Below are 18602 nucleotides of genomic sequence, written 5' to 3' on the forward strand. Positions count from 1 at the left end.
GCCAATTGTCCATAATCACATTGCTAGTAAGTGTTAGAACTGGGATTTTAAATCCAGATCTCCTGACTCCAAGTTATACTGTATCATATTGCTCCTCTGATTTACTCACAGGAATGTCTTGCTAGGGTCTACAGGACTTTTCTATGCTCAAGAGAAATAGGGATTAATACTACTAATATTGCTAACACCTGACCATTATGGATTGTGCCTTATTGAAAAAGTCTGAATGTACTTTTTTAGAAAAGCAAGAAGAAGAAAACAGTATTGACTCAGAACTGATAATAGTTTCCAGAAGAAATGAAACTTGTTAGTAGACATATGGGGGTGGCAGTGGAAAAGAGGCCATGACTTCAATTTTTTTTTTTTTTGCTATAGATAGGTCTCTAAATGTCATGGACATTAAAATCTGCCCAGCCCAGTCCCATTCTGGGCTCTTTCAGTCACACCCTTTCCATCTGTTCAAGGATCAAAAAAAAAAAAAATTGGGTCTCCATTAAGTTGAGATTCAGCCTGATTTTACTCTTTCCTTTGGGAACTATTCTACTTAAATATCCAAAATCCCTTCCATAAAAAAAGACAGTATTTCCATCACCACTTATTACTGCTGAACATCATATGACTCAAATAGAAATTTCCAAATTCAACTTCTTGGCATTTTACTTATGTCCTCAGTGATTTAGGTTCATTTTCCAATTTTCTTACAAAAAGAGAGACTTCTATCTTTTTAATCTAACCCTTGATCCCCTCATTTACTTTTCTATTTAGCTTGTAATCTATATCATTAGGCACTTTGATCAGGGTCTTTTCCAACATGAAACATTATCCTGATAGTTCCTCAGAAGAGCCAGACCTCTGCCCTACAATTAGCAGACACAAATACCTTGTGTACTCCTAGCTAACTAACCCCAGTATTGCAGAGGTAGGATTCAAACTCTATACAGTGTTTCCTCCTGCAAGCAGGTGGTGCTGTGGACAGAGTGCTAGGCCTGGAGTCAGTCAAAACCTGAATACAAATTCAGCCTCAGACACATTCCACCTGTGTGACCTTGGGCAAGTCACTTAATCTTTGAAGGCCTCAGTTTCCTTATCTGTAAAATGGGGGTAATAATAGCATCCACTCCCAGGGTTGTTGTGTGAGGACCAAATGAGATAATATTTGTAAAGTGCTTAGCACAATGTCTAGCACATTAGGAACTAGTTAAATGCTAGTTATCATTATCATCATCTTTATAATAATTAATCTTTTTGTAATAAGAATGGTTTTTGTGGTCAGAGGACAACCAGCCCATCCTAGGATCATTAGGTGTACTCCAAACAGCAATGCCGCATGGGCGTGCCTCTTCTCTACTTGACCCCAAGATCTCCTGTTTCCACTTGTTATCTTATGCCTGATTTGAACTCTGTCTGCCTAGCTCTACCTAGGAAGCAATCTGCCAGAAGAGCTGCTGAATGATGTGCCCTCCTACTCAGTCTAAACCTTTGACAACTGGCTCTGTCTCACCTACACTGACTCTAACTTTGGCTTTGTCCTCTGGATTCATAGTACTTAACCCCTTTCTGTATATAAATTGATGCCCCATATTCATGACCCCTTGGCTGTGACCTCAGTGCACTGTACCCTGCACCATCAGTCATACTAGACGATCCCAGCTCCTAGACCCTTTTAGTCCCTTCTGTCCCACTACCATCCATAACCTAGCAGGGACAATAAAAAGAAGAGGGGAAAAAAATCTTTCCTTGAAGGTGTTTTGAACTTCAAACTAAGACTTCACTTAGAGAAGCTTTTATGTTTTAAAAGACCATCCATTTGCTTGGTGATCATTTCTTTTTTTTTTTAATTAATTTATTTTGATTTATCAACAATCACTTCCATAAGCTTTTGAGTTTTAAATTTTTCTCCCCCAACCTCCTCAAGGTGGCATGCAATCTGACATAGGCTCTACATATACATTCCTATTAAATGTATTTTCATGTTAGTGATGTTGTAAGGAAGAATTAGAACCAATAGGAGGAGCCACCAGAAAGAGGAAACAAAACAAAACAGAAGAAAAATAATTTCTTAGGGAGCCATTTTGTCATATGGCCTCCCAGAATTCTAAATGAAATACAACCAAAGCTGAGTAGTCTTGGAAGGAAAGTTTATGTTTGACTATTGCATAGCCCACCTAATGCTAATCACTGGTTCCACAGATATATGATGCTGGGCAAAAAAAAAAAAGATGTTACAGGATGCAGTGAGTTCTAGTACAAATGTTATTATGAGTGACTAGTCAAACGGTATTATCTCAGGGCTTTAGAACTTTATAGGGGTTTGGTTCTAATATATAATGTCATTATTGTGAAACAACATCAATCAGGGCAAACTTATCCAGTAATGATTACTAAGCCTCAAATCAAATGATCCTATGATCCTGTATTCAAGCTTACAGCACTACTAATGAGATGAGTTACAAATGGACACAGAAGCCCTACAAGCATCTGGTTTCATAGGAGGATAATAGCTAGATTGCTTTTTTTTTTAGAGGCAATCAGGGTTAAGTGACTTGCCCAGAGTCATACAGCTATTAAGTATCTGAGGTTGGATTTGAACTCGGGTCTTCCTGACTCCAGGACCATGTTCTGTCCACTGCGCCACCTAGCTGCCCCTAGATCACTTTTGAGCAAATCTCATTTGATCCCCAAAGAACCCTGTGAGATAGGTGCAATTATTATCCCCCTTTTTACAAATGAGGAAACCAAGGCTGAGAAAAGTTAGGAACTTACCCAGGGTCATAGAGCTAGGAACTGTCTGAGGCAGCATTTGAACTCATCTTGATTCCAGGTCCAGCACTTTATCCATTATGCCACCTAGGTTGGATCTGAGAAACAGTAAGAAAAGGGTTCAAACTGAAGAAGAAAGAAAAGGGATTGGGAAAAATAGGTTTGGAGGTTTTTTAAATCACAAAGAATGCCAAAGGCTGACTTTAAAGGGGGAAATTTTGAGAGAACTCAAAGAGAAATAAAAGGACATGGACCAGAAGCTGGGGAAAGGTAGTGGAGTGTGACTGTCAAGGTGCCAACAAGGTGAGGAGCTGATATGAGTAAGAACAAAGGACTGAGGAGCTTGCTTCCAAAAGGTATAGAGTCTATAGAACTTGGCAGTGACCTATATAGTGTGCAATGCTAGGCTTTCTGACCTGTCTCAGGAATTATTTTCTGTGCTCAAAGTGAAATCTAGTCTTCCTCCTAGCAAAGAAGGTGCAGAGACTTGAAGACCTCTCCACTCTCCAGGTTATTCAAAAAAATGATGTGTCTCTTATGTAGCATCCCCTGAGACTACTCGCCTGCACTCATATTCACAGTCCCCAGAGGCTGTCATGGTCTGTAAGCCTTAGGCAAACTAGGCATTCAAAGAAAGACCAACAGAACACAAAAGGTTGCTGATAACTTTGAGTTGATGCAGATAAGTTAATGAACTAACCCTTAGGTAGCAAGGATAAGAATTAGTCTGTCCCTCACCAAAACCCTATAAAAAGGAGATCTTAAACTCCTGTCCCAACTCTTTCATCTCCCCCCAAGTCCAAAATCCTATCTGTAGCTATATAAGTGACTCTCTCCCATTCCATTCTTGTCCTCATGCTACCTCCCTTACTCCACCACCCCATCCCACTTCCCATGACTTCTGCCTCTGTACCCCACCCTCTGTACCATCCATCTCTGTACTTTCTGTGCCCTTTGCCTCTTCACTCTCCATACTTTACTAAGGTGTGATTGAAGCATTGCTCCCTGCTGCCATCATGGTCTTTCCTGGTGGGTACCCAAAAGACCTGGGTGTGCCTGCCTCCATTTCATAATTCCATAAATTAATTAGCAATTCCTGTGGGGAGATAATACATGTGTCTCCCTAGAGCCCTATCATCATTAGGGTGTAATAGAGGGAGTCTAATAAAACAGAGGACCTAGGAATAGGTTTTGTCATGTTTTTGTGATCTTAAAGGAAAGGGAAGAGGGAGAAATATGCTAAGGAGGAGGAAAGGAGAGGAAAAGTGAGGGAAATTATCTCATAATTGGGATACAGAAGAAAACTATACAAGCAATGGGGAAGGGTTGGGAGAAGCAAGTAACACTCAAACCTCACTTTCATCTGAACTAGTCAAAAGAGGAAAGAAAAAACACACATACAGAGCTGGGTGCAGAAAAATATCTGCTCAACAGAAAAACAGGAAAAAAGGTGAAGAAAAAGCAGGGAATAGGAGAGAGAGAGAGAGAGAGAAGATTAAGGAAGGGATTAGTCCTAAATAAAACAAACTCTAACCATGGAGGATAAATAATATACAAATAATAAAAAAATAAATAAAGAGGTGTTTAAAAGGAAAGAAAGAAAAGATAAGAATCTGTGATTGGGCTCTACAGTGAGGGAAATAAAAGAGGGACAGGAAAGAGAAGTAGATGACATTAAAGTAAACCCTTATAGTCTCTCAGGAAAAAGATAGCCTATGGAAAAAATGGTTGAGATGGCAAAGGTAGAAATTGAAATAAAAGGAGAAAGAAAATAACTTATTAAGTTGTGAGAGGTTATTCCAATGAATAACTTCCAGGGAGGCAGAGAAATAATCTGTTCTGGGAGACAGGCACTTACAATGGGTCTGTTGTTTGTTGTTCAGTCATTTTCAGTCATGTCCAATCCTTTGTGACCCATTTGGGGTTTTCTTGGCAAAGATATTGGAGTGGTTTGCCATTTCCTTCTCCACTTCATTTTACAGATGAGGAAACAGAGGCATTTGCCTGTTTAAGGTTAAGTGGCTTGCCCAGGGTCACACAGCTAGTAAGTGTCTAAGGCCAGATTTGAATTCACAAAGATGAGTCTTCCTAACTCCAGGCCTGGCACTCTGAGCCACCTACCTGAGCTTACAATGGGTATAATCTGCAGTGATTTGTTGCTTAGAAAGACTACCACTGCATCTAAGAGTGTGTTGTGCCTCCATCAACAGCATCTTGACACAGGAAAAGGGGAATCAGAACTCCTAGGGCCAATTAACACCCAAAAGAGTGGAAGTTTCATAACAAATACAGAAAAAATGAATAATAGAAGACAAGGATTTGGTAGTGATAAACTGTACACCAGGTCACAGTAAAATTCCTACTATGGAGCAATACTTTTATCTTCTGTCTCTGGCAAGAAATTATATTTCTAAGAATAAGGGGGTAAAGGGTGGGCAGGAGACAAGATCTACAAGGTAATCACATAGGAAATGTTTAGAAGAGAGAACTCAAAATAAGTATCCTAGAAAATTTAATTCCAAGAAGAAAACAGAGATTAAAGAAGTAACAAATAAGGGGCCACTAGGTGGCACATTGGATAGAGCACTGGCCCTGGAGTCAGGAGGACCTGAGTTCAAATCCAGTCTCGGACCAGACACTTGACATTTACTAGCTGTGTAACCCTGGGCAAGTCACTTAACCCCATTGCCTAGCCAAAACCAAAAAAAAAAAATAACAAATAAGTACTATAGACAATATCATTAATGAATATCAATTCAAAATGTTTTAATCCCATTAAAAAACAATGTAAATTAATTTTTAAAAAATCATCCATTATGACCACATTGGATTTATACCATGGATGCCAGAGTGGTTCAACATTAGAAAATCAATCATAATTAATCATATTAAAAACAAAAATATTCAAAAACCACATGATTATCTCAATTAATACAGAAAAGGCCTCTGACAAAGAACAACACATTAAAAATCCTACAAAGGATTGGCATGAGGAATTTTTTTAGTATCATGAAAAGTATCTATCTAAAATTAAAAGCAAGCATGATATGCAATGGAGATAGACACAAGAAAATAATGAATATAGAAGTAAAGTCAGAGCACCCACTCTCCCCAAAGATATAGTTCTGGAAATTCTAGCACTAGCAATAAGACAAGAGCAAGAAATTAAAGGAATGAAAAACGTAAACAAATCAGAATATCCCTAGTTGCTTATGACAAGAAATCTTATTTAGAAAATCAGCAAAGAGATCAGCAAAGATACTAGTGGGGACAATGATTAGCTTCAGCAAAGTTGTAAGCCGCAACATAAGCCCTGGAAAATCAACCACATTTCAATACAATAATATTAAACTCCAAGAGGAGATAATAGAAAGGTAAGTCCCATTCTAAATAACTATAAAATACATAAAATATATGAGGACCAATCTACCAAAACACACAAAATTCTTATATAGATTCTATTACAGCGTACTCTTTTAAGAAATAAAGTGCAAATAGCCCAAGGAATATGCAGTGCTCATGCCTGGGTCATGCCAATATGATAAAAAGATAAAAACTTCCAAAGTTAAAAATACATAGTTTTAATGCTGTGCCAATCAAACTATCAAAGGGATTTTTTTTTTTGCTTTTAGGCAATTGGGGTTAAGTGACTTGCCCAGGGTCACACAGCTAGTAAGTGTCAAGTGTTTGGTCTGAGTCCAGATTTGAACTCAGGTCCTCCTGACTTCAGGGCCAGTGCTCTATCCACTGTGCCACCTAGCTGCCCCTATCCAAGGGATTCTTCACAGAGATTTATAAAATAATAAAATCTAGTTTGAGAAATAAACCAGAATATCAAAGGGAATAATGAAAAGAGCTAGAAATTAAGTGGGTATATCACTTCTAGACAACAAAATATATTTTTAAAAAGCAGCAGTGATCAAAATCATTTGGCATTACTATTAAAAGACAGAGATCAATTGAACAGATTAGACAAAGGAAAATCAGAAACAATTTAACTCAGTAACCCAGTCTTCAATAAATCAGAAAAAAATAAATTACTTGGGAAAGGACTCCCTATTTGAAAAAAAAACTGTTGGGAAAACTGGAAAGCAGCCTGACAGAAACTAAGCTTAGACCAATCTCTTAACAATATATTCCACAACAAATTTTTGAATGTATATGTGAACTTAGTAATCATAACATAAAAAATTAGATGATAAGTAGATCATATACTTCTCATAGCTATGGATAGATGTGTTATTAACCAAGAATAGAAGGAATTACAAAGATAAAATGGATAATTTTCATTACATGAAACTAAAAAGTTTCTGCACAGACAAGATTAAAGCACCTAAGATAAGAAGTTGTCAAATGGGAAAAAAATCTTTGTATCATATTTATCTGATAAGAGTTTAGTATCCACTAAACAATAAAAAGCATTCCCTCAATAGGCAAATGGCCAAAAGATATGAATAAACAGTTCTTTTTAAAAAATTGAGTTTAAAAACCATGTGAAAAAATGCTCCAAATCACCAATATTAAGAGAAATGCAAATTGAAACAACTGTGAGGTTTTTACCTCACACCCTGAAAATTGGCAAAGATGAGAATAGTCAATGGTGGAAGAGTTGTGGCAACAAAGGCACACCAATACATTGTTAGTGGAGTTATGAATGGGTATAACCATTTTGGAAAGCAGTTTGGAATTATGCAAATAAAATGACTAAAATATTCATTTCTTTTGACCCAGAGATTCTTAAGTTTATTAATCAAGGAGGTCATTGATAAGAATAAAGTCCCCTTACATAAAAATATTTATATCATATATGTCTTTGTGATTATATATCTATAGTTATATGTCTATCTTGTGATAATAATATTAAAGATACTGATGATGATGATGATGATGATATGATGATTATATAACCTGTGATTTAGACTCAAGTCTGCCAGAAACAAATTTATTGAATTTAATAAGTATCTGTATTGGTATACATACACATACATACATAGGCCATTTCCTGTATATAGCTCATCTGCATATATATATTTGTTGTCTCTCCCAATAGATTGCTATATCCTTAAGAGCAAGGACTGTCTTTGTCTCTTTTTGTATACTCAGCACTTAGCAAGGTGCCTGGCACATAATAAGCACTTTTTGTTTATTGGTTGATTGATTGATTGATTTCTAGCTTTCACAGAGAGAGATATCCAAAGTGGCAGAGTCTTTCCAGCACCCCAACATAATTCTGACCCCACTCCCCCCAAAGAAGATCATAATATGTTAAAATACATTTAGGGGTTAACATTCCAGAATAATCACTATACAGTTCCTTCCTGGATTATTTCTCCTTACGAGTTCCTTCCTGTGATCAATTTCTTAACCTTGATTTTCAAGAGAACACATAGAGCCCCGGTGAGTGGTAGCAACAATCACTTAAGGAGTTGGGAAGGCTATTGTCCCTTATAGACAAGAGTTAAGTTTGCTTATTGCACATATTCCATTTCAAAGGCTTAGTTTTTGTTCTTCTCACATTCCCAAGGGAAAAGAGTAAACTGGAGAAATAATATTTTCTTAATATTTCTAGAGAAACTAATAGATGGCTTTTTAATATGCTTCCATTAGTAAACAATCAGAAACAAAGTAAACGCCCATTGATTGGGGAATGGCTAAACAAATTGTGGTACATGAATGTAGTGGGATACTATTGTGCTGTAATAAATGACCACCACGATGAATACAGAGAAACAAAGAAAGATTTACCTAAACTGAGGAAGAGTGAAATAGAGCGAAGAACACAATATACACACTGACAACAACAACATGAATGGATCGTGATGGAAATACTACTGTGCTGTAAGAAATGATGAGCTCAGTGATTTTAGAAAAAACATAGACTTTCACAAAATACTGAAGAGCAAAATGGGCAAAACCAAGAGAACACTGTATACAGTAACAACAAAATTGTTTTAAGAATTACTTCAACCAAATAAATTATTTTGACTATTATAAATACCCAAGTTAACTATTTGTGTCTAATAGTAGCCCTCTCTAGAGTGGGGGGGAGGGGGAAAAAGAATTTACATATGAAGTTTGTCATATATTTGAAAGGAATGGCAAGTTGTGCATAGTAGATTTACAGTTTTATATGCAATCAACTTTTTAAAAATTTTACCATGTTATGGAAATCATTGTTTTAGTCCATAAATTAAAAATAAAATATTTTAAAAATTTAAAAAGAAAAGCAAACCAAAAAAATCAAAAGTGAATATTGCAAATTAAAATTATAAAAAATAAGCATGACTAGAAAGAAGAAACAGTAAGAAGACACACTTTGTAGAGCTGGGAGGTACACAAGTTTTAAATATTTGCATATTTTTTACTGTATTAATTAGTTATACAAATGTTTTCTTTTTTTTTTTGGCTTTCAAAAATACTATTTGTTATGTGACTCTGGGAAGGAAAGAAGGGGATACTGGTGAAAATATGTTGATGTAAACAAATGAGACATCAATAGAAACTTATTTTTTAAAAAAAGAATGTTACAAAATTACAAAGAATAAACACAGCCCCAAAGAAGAGATATGAGAAAACACTCTCACCCCATTCCTTTGCAGAGGTGGGAGGTCCACTGGTATGTTATACGGCACTTACTTTCAGAGTTTTTCCAAGGTATTAATCAAATTTGCTGATTTTTCTCTTTCTTTTCATTTTTTCTTTTAGGCAATCGGGGTTAAGTAACTTGCTCAGGGTCACACAGTTAGTAAGTGTCAAATGTTTGGTCTGAGGGCAGATTTGAACTCAGGTCCTCCTGACTTCAGGGCCAGTGCTCTATCCACTGCGCCACCTAGGTGCCCCTACTTTTTCTCTTTTAAAAAATAATTTGTTAATAGAGGATGGCTTTTTGGGAAGGGGTAAGAGTAAGGATACTGGGGAGAAATGTTGGTGATGCAAAAAAAAATCAATAATTTTTTTTAATCATTGGAATCCCTGAAAACTTTAATAAAAAAAAATACCCTGGACACCATATTTGAAGAAATCATGACATTAGAGGCAGAGGGCAAAAGGAAATCAAGTCAATAAGCATTTATTAAGTGGCTAGATAGATTTGATGTCAGGAAGACATCTTCATGAGTTCAATTCCAGCCTTAGACACTTACTGTGTGACCCTGGGCAAGTCATTTAACCCTGTTTGCCTCAGTTTCCTCAACCACAAAATGAGCTGGAGAAAGAAATGGCAAACCACCACAGTATCTCTGCCAAGAAAACCCCAAATAGGGTCACAAAGAGTCGGTCACAAAATGACTGAACAAAAAGTGTCTATTATATGACAGGAATTGTGCTAAGCTCTGGAAATACAAAGAAAAACAAAAACAGTCACTGCCCCTCAAGGAGCTCAGGAACTAAAGGACGCACCATGCAAACAACTGCGTATGGACGACATATACAAGATAAATTGGAAGTGATCTCAGAGGGAAGGCACGAAAAGGCTACTTGCAGAAGAAGTTTTAATTTTTTAACTGAGATTTGAAGGAAGCCAGGAAAGCCAGGAGGCAGAGATGAAAAGAAAATTCCAGACATGGTGGACAGCCAATGAAAATGAACAAGCAGGAGATGGAGTTTTCTGCATGAGGAACAGCAAGGAGGCCAACGTTACTACATCACAGAGTACGTGGAGGGAGGGGAATGTGAGAAGGCAGGAAAGGTCCAAGGAGCCAGGTTAAAAAGGGCTTTGAAAGATAAACACAGGATTCTATAGTTGATCTTGGAGATAAAAAGGGAACCACTGGATTTTATTGACTGGAGGCAGAGGAGGAGGGATATGGTCAAACCTATACTTTAGTAAGATCACTTAGATAGCTGATTGGAGGATAGACTGGAGTGGGGAAAGACTTTTGGCAGGGAGACTAACCAGAAGATTATTGCAATAGTCCACGTATGAGGTGATAAGGGCCTATATCAGGGTTGTGGCAATGTCCAAAAAGAAAGCACTGTATAGCAGAAATGTTGTGAAGGTAGAATGGACAGGACCCAGAAGTAGATTGGACATAGGAGGATGAGAGAAATTGTGAAATTGAGGAAGACACCTAGGCTGTAAGACTGGTGATTAGGAAAGTGGTGGTACCCGTAACCATAATGGGGAAGTTAGGAAGAGAAAAGAATTTTGGTGGCGAGATAGTAAGTTCAGTTTTAGACATTGAATTTGAGGTGTTTGTGGGACATTCAGTTCAAGATGTCCAATAGGCAATTGGAGACGTGAGAATGGAGGTTAGGAGAAAGGTTAAGAATAGACAAGTACATCTAAAAATCATTAGCATAGAGATGATAATTGATTTCATGGTATCTGATGACATAACCAGGTGAAATATTATAGAGAAGGAGAAGAGGGCCTAGGTCAGAGCATAGGAGGACATCCACATTTAACAGGCATGACCTGGATGAAAACCCAGCAAAGAAGCAGATAGATGGGAGGAGAACCAGGAGAAAATGGTGTCACTAAAAGCTAGAGAGAAAAAGGATCAAGGAGAAAAAAAAATGGTTGAGAGCATCAAAGGCTGTAGAGAGGTCAAGAAGAATGAAGACTGAGGAAAAGGTCATTAGATGTGGCAATTAAGAGATCACTGGTAATTTTGGAAAGAGCTCTTTTAGTTGAATGAAAAGATCAGAAGCCAAACCGCAGAGAGTTAAGAGAATGAGAGGAAAGGAAATGGAGGCACTGATTATAAACAGTCCTCCCAAGGGGTTTATCAGCTCAAGGGAGGAAAGAAATAGGAAGACAGCCACTAGGATAGATTAATAAAATGACAAATTTTTTTGGAGAATGGGAGAAATATGAGTGGGTAGGCATTAGAGAAGCAAACAGTAGATAGGGAGAGATTGAAGATTAGTAAAAGAGAGGATGATAAAATGGGCAATTTCCTGGAGAAGACAGAATGGAATGAGATCACTTGCACATTTAGTGGTTTGACTTGTCAAGGAGTTGGGCCACCTCTTCATGTGAGATGGGGTGAAAGAGGAGAGAGTAGAGAGGAGGGGAACATCTGAGTGACGTGAGAAGATGAAGCTCTCAGCAAACAGCCTCAATTTTTTCAGTGAAATGTGAAACAAGCTACTCAGCTGAGAGGTTTGAGGAAAGGGGAGCAGTGGAAGGTTTAAGGAGGAAGGAAAAGGTTTGCAAAAAAAATTGCTGTGGTGAGTGGAATATTGAATCAATTAGGAAAGAATAAAAGGATTAACTTGCTTCAGTAAGGATACAGTTGAAATTATATAACAAATTTGTAGTGGGCTCAGTCAGTAATGTTTTGTGATAGGAGAAAAGGCAGCAGATGATGGGAGTAATTAGCAATAGTGATGCTGATAAAAGGCAGCCATTGAAACATTTTTTTAAAAATATACAGAAGAAAACAGAAGGAAGTTCAGAAGTAAACACAGACAAACAGGGAACTTTTGGAAGTAATGTGTGCGATTTATTGTATCCTTTTTTTTTAAAAGCAAACATGAAATGGAGATTTAAGGTTTCCTATACAATTATCCTGTATTCTGCTGCCTATATAGAAATTCTCTTTTTTGGTATTTAAGTTTATAATAAAAAAAGTAAAATTAATTGTTTAAAAACTCAACTAACTGACCGTGACTTTCTAGCAGTCTTTCCACTTTCCTTTTCTAGTGTGAGTATTCCTCAACATTGACATGTAGGAGCCGCATCCAAACGCAGATCAGACAGCCTGAATCGCCGCCAGCACAATCAATGGTCTTCTTCCACTGAGTTAATCATCGGGGAGAACGGAGAACTGAGCCTGAGAGCGGCTTGTGGTAAAGAAACTCAACAGTGAGCTTGAAGTCAGCTCTCAAGGGGGTTCCTGAAATACTCAGTCATAATGTCAGACTTATGTACTTGTTTACTTTTAAAGAATTCACTACCAGGTTAATCTGTTAAAGCATACAGATAGCCTCCGCCCCCTCTTTGGGAATAAATTCTCATTTCAGAGATGATTCAAGACTCTTAATTGACTGAATTCCAGGAACTTGGCTTATGGGAACCATTGCTCCCCTATTAATGATCTCATTACATAAGAAATCTGACTGGATAGAAATCTGGCTTAAGTCATACAAATGAAAATGAATTTTGTGGTTTTCTCTATCTCCCCCTGAAGCACATTAGTCCATGCCAAAACATGAAATAAATCCACCTATGTTATGCCTTAGAACAAGGTTAGGTAATGAACATTCACTGTACCAGGACAGTGGAAAAGCAAGTGTATTTATTGAATCTAGACATAGCCGCAGCGGGGAAACCTACTTCTGCAAGTCAAATCTGAGAACCACAGATAGCCTGTGGGACTGGGGTGGGGGTGGGGGCCAAGGGGGAACAGAGCAGAAACCAGGTATACCTCTAGGAAGGCCCACATTGGCCCAGCCAGAGCTAGCGAGATGACCCTGTGGCTCAGGACAAAACCGGATTGCCCCCAAGGAGGGGGCTATTTGCTATTCACTCCTTTAAAATGCTATGGGACTTTTGATAAATGCTTAAAATGTGATCTGATAATACGGTTGAACGGTCTGATTATTGTATGACATTTATTAAATGTTTTCTAATCTTATATATGAATCCTGAAACAACTGTGAAAAACATGAAGATATCCATAAAATAGTCAGTGAATAAATTAAGCAGAAGGGCAAAGGGTAAAAGTTTGAAAAGCAATTGTTTGTTGAGTTTGGCTTCAGCTAGGACAATCACATTCTTATTCATAGCTGGCACTAGTTTCATTAACACACATCTTTCCCAGAAACCCAGCTGGTCCTCTAGTTTGCTGTCCATCAAGGTGGGGGGAGGGGGGAGACAAGGACAGAGACAGAGAGAGCTCTGATTGCGCTTGCAAGGAATTGGCTTCTAGAGAATAAAGTTTGCACATCTTCAGTTCCTCTCTGGTTTCTCATTGAATTTTAGCAGTTGTCAGGTAAAGATGACATTTTCTTTAGCCAACCAAAAACCCAAGCTGTCTCCACAAGTCCATCATACCCACACAGAGATGGCAGAAGTTGAAGAGACAGCTGGCCATGTCTTCCCATCTCAGGAGAAAAAAATCACAACTGGAGAAGGTTGCTCTAAAAAGCCCCTTGTCTTCTTCACTCTTCCTTCCTACTGCATACATCTCCATCATTCAAAGAGCTTTTGTGGCACAGTTTGAAAAATGAACTTTGTATCCATTTTTATCAAAAAAGATCTCAGGTTTTTTAAACCCTGCTTTATGAGCAGTGTTGAAAGGTCCTGTGACGGGCAAGAGGTCTGCTTTTGAAATTGAACAAATTGTCGGTTTATAGTTCCCGGAGGTACAGGGTGCTGTAAATCTTAAAACATTTAACCCATCTGTTCTTTTCCAGCTATGCTACCAGCTTCTTGAGGAGGAGGAGGAGGAGAAAGAGAAATGCCTGACATTTCCTGATGTCTCCTGGAATCTAAGCTCTAGGGAGCCTCTCCAAAAAGTTTTTAAAGTAATATTTATGGATGATCGCCATGAATCAGGGTCCTAAAAGGTACAGAGAAAGGGGCTGGTGTTCATTAGTGTTTGGAAACTGTGCACTGAGGATTTCCCTGTGGAGGGACAAAAGAAGTGGAAGGAAAGTGAAACAGTTTTAGAGTTAAGCCAGATCCTTTCTTTCTTAAAATATATGTGTCTGTACACACACACACACACACACACACACACACACACACACATTTGTAAAATCAGATTCCAGTGTGGAAAACACAAAAGCAGCACAGTGATTTAAGGTGGGGGCAGAGGAAGGCGGGAAAGAAGCCGAGTAGTTCAATTCTTGAAGACAGGGGAGATTATTTTGTCTCAAATTATCCTGATTAGCATTGATCCAAAGAAGCATTTTCCTGTTGATTGTGAGAAGGTGAGCTTTTATCTGTGGGCTCTGTGTTTCGTGTTTTTAATAAATTAAATGCACCAAAAGCTAAATCTTAACTAAAGTCAAGATCCCATTGAAACAGCAGGATCTAGCTGAATCTCATGACTTTAAAAACAATGATATCTACTTGGTGACTATGCTCATCAGTGGTTATTAACATACACAATAAAAGAACTGTACCCTAATAACTCACTTGTTGTGAGCTTACCACAGGCAAAGGCACACATCTGAACCATAATTCATCTCCACACCAAGATGGGCCACAAATCATGTTACCACCTCATTCAGAAGCCACTGTATATAGAGAGTAGGCTTGAAGTAGCAATATTAATAAAGAATATAACTGTTCAGCCTGGCTAGAGAAATAGATCTAATGAGTTTTTAATCTATACTGAGAGCTAATATTTTTAAGGCCAACTGTGGATGAAGACAAAGAAAATGAATATCACCCAGTGAGTCAAAGTGAGGCAAAGATGAAGGCAGAAATCTTTCAGTAACTATGCCCAAAGGGCTATAAAAATGTGCATAGCCTTTGACCCAGAAAGAGCACTTCTAGGGCTGCATCCCAAAGAGATCATACAAATGGGAAAAGGACCCACATGTACAAAAATATTGATGGCCGCTCTTTTTGTGGTGGCAAAGAATTGAAAATTGAGGGGATGCCCATCATTTGGGGAATGGCTGAACGAGTTGTAGTATATGAATGTAATGGAATACTATTGTGCTGTAAGATATGATGAGCAGGCGGATTTCAGAAAAACCTGGAAAGATTTGAATGAACTGATGCTGAGAGAAGTGAACAGAACAACACCCATGTTGTGTGATGACTAACTTTGATAGATTTAACCCTTCTCAGCCATGCAAGGATCTAAGACATCTCCAAAAGTCTCATAATGGAAAATGCTATCCACATCCAAAGAAAGAACTATGGAGTTTGAATGCAGATCAAAGCATACTATTTGCTCTTTTTTTTCCTTCTGTTTAGTTTTGTTGCCCTTTTTTGTGGTTCTTTCTATGGGTTCTAATTCTTCCTTACCACATGACTAATGTGAAAATACATTTAATTGGAATGTGTATAAGCCTATATCAGATTGTGCACCATCTTGGGGAGGGAGATAGGGAAGGAGGGGGAGAAAATTTTAAAACTCAAAAGCTTATGGGGTAGCTAGGTGGCGCAGTGGATAGAGCACCGGCCCTGGATTCAGGAGGACCTGAGTTCAAATCCAGCCTCAAACACATAATACTTACTAGCTGTGTGACCCTGGACAAGTCACTTAACCCCATTGCCTAGCCAAGAAAAGAAAAGAAAAGAAAAGAAAAGAAAAGAAAAGAAAAGAAAAGAAAAGAAAAGAAAAGAAAAGAAAAGAAAAGAAAAGAAAAGAAAAGCTTATAGAAGTGATTGTTGATAAATCAAAATAATTTTTAAAAAGAAATCTTTCAGTAGTTGTATGAATTAACTGTAACCTATGTATTACACATATAGAACTGTATGCATAATGAGAAAACAAGACTCCTTGGAAAAGACCCTGATTTTGGAAAAGATTGTAAGGAAAAGGAAAAGGGGACAGCAGAAGACAAGATGGATAGATAGTGTCATGAAAACAACGAACATGAACTTGGACAGATTTTGAAAGTTAGTAAAGCATAGAAGGTCCATGGAGTCATGAAGAGACAGACATGACCGAATGACTGAACAGCAACAGAATAGTATTTATTCACTGTCACAGAGGGCCCACAGTCATAAATGTCTCCTTTATTTGTGCCATTGATGCTGCTGTCTTACTGCCAAGTCATTGAGTCACAGGTCTTTGTGTATGGAGGGTACAACAGACTGAGTCATAGCCAACTTAACCACTTCACCCTTCTTCATCACTAATGCCAATCCTTGGGGCCGGTCTATGTATCAGTCTGCACTGAACATTGCAATGGCTGAAATGGGTACCATACTGCACTTCATTAATATGGGAAAAGTATAAAGCTGTGGGTAAGTGAATGAAAAGTAATTCAACACCAGTTATGATCACCACAAGCAATGTAAGGATGGCTCAGCTTACTAAAGAAAATCAGTTATCTTTGGGCGATTATTAAAAATGAAGGATAATTGTAGATTATCTCTAAAGTCCCTTACAATTCAAAATCTGCTAGACTATAAATTTCATTAGTGGAAGGAATATCTTTTCATCACCTCTCGTATCCAAGTACTTGTCTCCATATCTGCAGAATCCACAATTTAATTTTGGTGGATACTCCTCCAACCAATGCAGATGCAACCCTTCCATGCCTTAGTAAACAATTTATTGAGTTCATGTGGCCCAAAAGTAAAAACAACTGGTGGCCAAGTCTTATGATAAGGTTCTATGTGCTTTGAATCTAATATCTGAAGCAAATTCTGAATTACATAGTTTACAATCCCTTTCCCCATATTGCTCCTTCAGTCTGTATCTCTGTAGTGCTGTAGTAGGGTAGGTTTTAATGTTAAACACCAAAATGTCATACTTCCAATTGAATTTTTCTGATTTTCTTCTTCTAAACATATTCAAGTATAAGCAAAAAGAGAAATACAAGTTGCCTGGAACATACCATGCAAGTCCTAACTTTAAAATATATCCATAATTCCTTGGGACTTGAATGGAAAATGCACATTCTGGCCTAGAAATGCCTTCTAAATTGAGGGTCAGTTATGGAACCTAAGAAGATACGAAACTGACCTTCTTAGAGAAAGGCAGTAAGAGAACACCAACATTCAATCATCATCCACAAAGCACAGTGCTTTGTATATGATAATCATTTAATAATGTTTTTATATTCATTCATTCATCACTTACAGGTGAGAAAATCAATGTCCTATATGCATAGGCCTTCATTAGGTTAAAGTTTTGGAACAACCTAAATTTTCATTTTGGTGTCTGTTCAGACTCAACAGCTACAAATACAGATTCAGGAAGATTGTTTTGCACAGAGAAAACAAAGGAAGAATGATCTGTCTTTTCCTCTTAAACAACCAGCTACTTCATCTGGAACACCATCCTCTCCTGTGGAGTTGATAGAATCAGCAGTGAAGAGGTTAAGTTGGAATCTCACGGCCATTAAGATGGCAGCTTTTTAAAGAACTGAACAGCCTAATCCACATCATAGACTGATGGCCTGTGATGTTTCATTAATAATAAAAAGTGGAGGTGGGGGGAAGAAAACCACAAGAAAGCATGACTCCAGCTGTCCAACCAAAAAAATAAAAAAAGCACCCACAATAAACCAGATGTGGCCCTTTATAATATGGTGTTATCCCCAAGCCTTGGAAAGCTCCTGAGTAAAGAAGATAAAGTGAGGAAGGTGTGAGGTGTTTTGTGATATGCAGTGGAGATGACTGCTGTTAGGACTGCTCACACAATGAAGAAAGGAAGGCATTTCTCAAGAAGATATACAGAGCACAATCATTTCTTAATCATCAATCCTATGATCCTGTTTGCCCCAAAAAGAGTAGCAATGTCAGATAGTTACATAGTACAAAAAATTGATGTTATTTGGTGTTGGAATGTATTTTACTTTATTAATTTTATTGGCAAAGGATTGGGTCTCCTAATTATATTCTTAGGATGACATTAAAATTAGTTTCCATTCCTTGGTGACCCAGTAAGAAATGACAAGTAAAGGCAGCTTAGAAGCATTCTGTACCAGAAGGAAAAGACAGAACAGAGTGTGGCATAGTAGAAAGACTACTAGATTAAGAGGTCTGGATATATCATCAAGTACGTGGGGTTTCTCTATTTACAAGTAGATGTTCAGTTTCTCTATTTCCTTATCCGTAAAACAGGCACAATAAATGCTTGCCCTATCATTGAAGATTAAATAAATATATATATATATATATATGCTTTGTAAGTATATGTACATGATAATAGCATGTGTATGTGTGTGTATGTGTGTATGACAGTAGTAAATAGTTT

Source organism: Phascolarctos cinereus, unplaced genomic scaffold (genome assembly GCF_003287225.1).
Source record: "Phascolarctos cinereus isolate Bilbo 61053 unplaced genomic scaffold, phaCin_HiC Scaffold_4;HRSCAF=312, whole genome shotgun sequence".
NCBI lineage: Eukaryota > Metazoa > Chordata > Mammalia > Diprotodontia > Phascolarctidae > Phascolarctos > Phascolarctos cinereus.